This window comes from Lampetra planeri, unplaced genomic scaffold (genome assembly GCF_965212315.1).
Source record: "Lampetra planeri unplaced genomic scaffold, kcLamPlan1.2.h2 scaffold_1636, whole genome shotgun sequence".
Lineage (NCBI taxonomy): Eukaryota > Metazoa > Chordata > Hyperoartia > Petromyzontiformes > Petromyzontidae > Lampetra > Lampetra planeri.
In genome coordinates, this window is record NW_027614368.1 from 11,835 (window position 1) to 17,202 (window position 5,368).

Consider the following 5,368-nt stretch of genomic DNA (forward strand, 5'->3'; position numbering starts at 1 on the left):
CTCTATATTCTTTATTTGTATTATGCTCACATCGGGCGAGGGATCTACTACGGCTCTTATTTATATAAAGAAACATGAAACGTTGGAGTCATCTTATTTGCATTAACTGCAGCTACTGCTTTCGTTGGTTATGTACTACCATGAGGGCAAATATCCTTCTGAGGGGCAACCGTTATTACAAATTTAATTTCAGCAGTACCTTATGTAGGAGATGATATTGTAGTATGATTATGAGGCGGCTTCTCAGTATCAAACGCCACATTAACCCGGTTTTTTACATTCCATTTTATTTTACCATTTATCCTAGCAGCAATAACTATAATCCATATTATATTCCTCCATCAAACAGGATCTAGTAACCCCCTAGGAATTAACTCTAATTTGGATAAAATTCAATTTCACCCATACTTCTCTTTCAAAGACATTTTTGGCTTTGTTATTTTACTTGGGGTTCTTTTTATAATTTCTCTTTTAGCCCCAAATGCACTAGGTGAGCCAGACAATTTTATTTATGCCAACCCTCTTAGTACCCCACCTCACATTAAGCCAGAATGATACTTCCTGTTCGCCTATGCGATTCTACGATCTATTCCTAATAAATTAGGTGGGGTCATAGCTTTAGCAGCAGCCATCATAATCCTCCTGGTTATCCCCTTTACCCACACCTCTAAACAACGAGGCATTCAATTTCGTCCGCTCGCCCAAGTTACATTTTGGATTCTGATTGCTGATCTAGCGCTACTCACTTGACTAGGGGGAGAACCAGCTGAACACCCATTTATTTTAATAACACAAATTGCATCAACAGTGTACTTTATAATTTTTATTTTAATCTTTCCAATTCTAGGTCGCCTAGAAAACAAGTTAATTCTGCTATCAAAGAACACCGGTAAATTCAACTGAAACTTAACATACAGATTTTTCAAAGGAAGGGGATTCAAACCCCTGTATCTAGCTCCCAAAGCTAGCATCTTAACATTAAATTACCCTCTGATTTTCAAATGTCAAGAGTAGCTTAACATTAAAGCAGAGCACTGAAGATGCTCAGATGGTTTTAGAACCCCTTGACACAAAGGATTAGTTCCAGCCTTAATATCAACTATATATGAAATTACACATGCAAGTTTCCGCACTCCCGTGAGGACCTCCTTTAACTATAAACATAAAAAAGAGATGGTATCAGGCTCACAATAAGTTAGCCCACAACACCTAGCCACCCACACCCTCAAGGGTACTCAGCAGTGATAAACCTTAAGCTATGGACGCAAGCCCGACTAAGTTACGTATTTTAGAGCTGGTAAACCTCGTGCCAGCCACCGCGGTTATACGAGGAGCTCAAGCTGATATCTCCGGCACAAAGCGTGATTAAAATACTAGCTTAACTAATACTATAGAAGCCATCATGCCTGCTAGTTGAATAGGTATGCTTAAATATCTCAACATCGAAAGAATCTATATTAATAAACTCACTTTGACATCACGAAAGCAAAACTCACAAACCGGGATTAGATACCCCGCTATGCCTGCCATAAATAAACCACCGTCGCCAGGGCACTACGAACAATCGTTTAAAACCCAAAGAACTTGACGGCACCCTAAACCCACCTAGAGGAGCCTGTCCTATAACCCGATACCCCACGTTTTAACCCCGCCGCCTCTCGCCCCCAGTCTATATACCGCCGTCGCCAGCCAACCTTATAAAAGAATAACCGTAGGCAAAGAAGCTATCTATGCAAATACGTCAGGTCGAGGTGCAGCCTATGAGGCAGGCAGAGATGGGCTACACTCTCTCCCCAGAGTATACGAATAACTTAATGAAATAATTTTGAAGGTGGATTTAGCAGTAAACAAGAATAGTTTGTCTAGTTGAAGTTGGCCACTAGGGTGCGTACACACCGCCCGTCACTCTCCCACACCCCTCCCGGAGAAAAGTCGTAACATGGTAAGCGTACCGGAAGGTGCGCTTGGAAAACAGAAGATAGCTTAAAAGTTAAGCATTTCCCTTACACCGAAAATATTCTTGTGCGATTCAAGATCTTCTGATTACTGATTTGAGTATATTTATCTAACAACTTTTAATTTATGATTATAAAACATTCACACATTTACAGCAAACCATTGCCCCCATTTTAGTATAGGTGATAGAAAAATAAAACACATATAGTACCGCAAGGGAACATTGAAAAAGTGATGAAACAGATCAACTAAGTAAAGTAAAGCAAAGATAAAATCTTGTACCTTTTGCATCATGGCTTAGCAAGTAAACCCGAAAATACTGCCGCCTCCCCGAAACTAGACGAGCTACCCTGGGATTACCTATAAGAGTTAATCCGTATCTGTGGCAAAAGATTGGAAAAAGCCCTGGGTAGAGGTGAAAAGCCTACCGAGCCTAGTGATAGCTGGTTACTTAAGAAACAAGTTTAAGCTTGATCTTAATTTGTAGATAAGCAACAAAATTACTTATAAATTTAAACATCTTACTACTCTACATTTTAAGTTTTATTCACTAGGGGTACAGCCCTAGTGAACAGAGATACAGCTCTATTGATTAGATAATATCCAACTTATAAACTTAAGTAGGCCTAAAAGCAGCCACCAAGAAGAAAAGCGTTACAGCTTAAGTTTACTAAACTTTAAATACCATAATATATAAAGACCCTATAACCACTATTAAGTAATCCTATATAATAGGAAATATCCTGCTAAGATTAGTAATTTGAGGTCGCACCCCTCTAAATGTAAGTGTAAACCAGATCGGACCAACCACTGGAAATTAACGGCCCTTAAAACAACAGGAAATCAACAACATGACTACCGACAGGAAAAACAAGAACTAATAACCGTTAACCCTACACTGGAACATAATATAGAAGATATAAAGGATGAGAAGGAACTCGGCAAACACATGCCTCGCCTGTTTACCAAAAACATCACCTCCAGATAAGAATCGCCTATTGGAGGCAAGACCTGCCCAATGATTAATATTGAATGGCCGCGGTACTTTGACCGTGTAAAAGTAGCGTAATCACTTGTCTTGTAAATTAAGACTAGAATGAAAGGTTACACGAGGGCATAACTGTCTCCTTATCCCTATCAATGAAATTGACCTACCCGTGCAAAGGCGGGTATAAACCCATAAGACGAGAAGACCCTGTGGAGCTTCCAAACATTTACATCGCATAATCATTATTCACGATGCACAGTTTTAGGTTGGGGCAACCACGGAACAAAAGTAATATCCACGACGACGAAAATACAATTTTCTTAGCCTAGAGTTACAACTCTAAGCACTAGTAGAACTAACGTTAATAGACCCAGCATCACTTGCTGCCTAACGAAACAAGTTACCCCAGGGATAACAGCGCAATCCTTTCCACGAGCCCGAATCAACGAAAGGGTTTACGACCTCGATGTTGGATCGGGGCACCCCAATGGCGCAAAAGCTATTAAAGGTTCGTTTGTTCAACGATTAAAGCCCCACGTGATCTGAGTTCAGACCGGAGTAATCCAGGTCAGTTTCTATCTATGTTTGCTACTTCCCTAGTACGAAAGGACCGGCAGAAGTAAGGGTCAATACACTAATGCAAACCCTACATCAATCTTATGAGACCAACTTAATAAGAATAGTAAGCAACTTAAAATAATAACTAGACAAGTTTATTTGGGTGGCAGAGCTCAGTAATTGCACAAGGTTTAAGCCCTTATACCAGGGGTGCAAATCCCCTTCCAAATAAATTATGCTAGTTATATTAACATCCACTTTAATTTTAGTTTTAATAGTCCTGCTTGCAGTAGCATTTCTAACAATAGTTGAACGAAAAACCCTAGGTTATATACAACTTCGCAAAGGACCAAATGTTGTCGGATTTATAGGACTTTTACAACCTATTGCAGACGGAGTAAAATTATTTCTAAAAGAACCCGTATGACCCACCGCAGCCTCCCCAGCCTTATTTATCGCAGCCCCCATTATAGCGCTAACTTTAGCTCTATCGCTCTGAATATTTATTCCCATACCACAGTCAATCTCCACTATTAATCTTACTCTTCTTGTAATTTTAGCAATTTCAAGCTTATCAGTCTACGCCACCCTTGGCTCAGGTTGAGCCTCTAACTCAAAATATGCGCTAATCGGAGCACTTCGAGCCGTAGCCCAAACCATCTCATATGAAGTAAGCCTAGGCTTAATTCTATTATGTTTAATTATTTTAACAGGAGGATTTTCCCTTCAAGCCTTTATTTATACGCAAGAACACACCTGATTCCTACTCTCAAGCTGACCACTAGCAGCAATATGATTTGTTTCTTCTACTTTGGCAGAAACAAACCGAACCCCGTTCGATTTAACTGAGGGAGAATCAGAACTTGTCTCTGGTTTTAATGTAGAATATGCTGGAGGTCCATTCGCTTTATTTTTTCTGGCTGAATACTCTAATATCTTATTTATAAATACCCTTACAGCAATTATATTTCTAGGACCTCTTGGACCAAACAATTTAAATATTTTACCAATTATTAATGTAATAATAAAAGCAACCCCACTCATTATCCTATTCCTCTGAATCCGAGCCTCATACCCCCGATTCCGATATGATCAGCTGATACACCTTATGTGAAAGAATTTTCTACCCCTCAACCTAGCCCTTTTTACTCTTCAACTATCCCTCGCTGTGTCACTGGGGGGGGCAGGAGTACCTCAAATATAAACACTAATAATAAACTGGATTTTTAACAGTGGAAGTATGTCCGAAAATAGGAACCACTTTGATAGAGTGGCTACAGGGGATATTACCCCCTTTCTTCCTCGAGTATGAAAGGATTCGAACCTTAATCTGAGAGACCAAAACCCTCCGTGTTTCCATTACACCACATCCTAAGTAAGATAAGCTAAATAAAGCTTTTGGGCCCATACCCCAAATATGATGTTACCAGCATCTCTTACTATATGCTATCCCCCTTAATTCAATCTACACTACTAATAACTCTAGGTCTTGGCACACTTGTAACATTCTCAAGCACCAGCTGAATTCTAGCTTGAATCGGATTAGAAATTAATACAATTGCTATTATCCCGCTAATAGCTAAAACACATCACCCACGTTCAATTGAAGCAACTACTAAATACTTCATTGCTCAAAGTGCAGGCTCTGCCACACTTCTTGTTACTGCCTGTTTAGCCGCTTGGCACTCAGGAAATTGAGCAATCAGCCCATCAAGCGACCCAATTATCCTTAACGCTATAACTCTTGCTCTCATATTTAAATTAGGTATAGCTCCAATACACTTCTGACTTCCAGAAGTAATAGCAGGCCTAGATCTTACTACAGGCATGATCCTAGCAACTTGACAAAAATTAGCCCCAATTACT

At 39.7% G+C, this 5,368-nt stretch overlaps 1 pseudogene; it reads left to right on the forward strand.

The window, feature by feature from the left end:
• Positions 1-1,167: 1,167 nt before the first annotated feature.
• Positions 1,168-1,975, forward strand: LOC144739657 (18S ribosomal RNA; annotated as a pseudogene).
• The last annotated feature ends 3,393 nt before the right edge of the window (positions 1,976-5,368 follow it).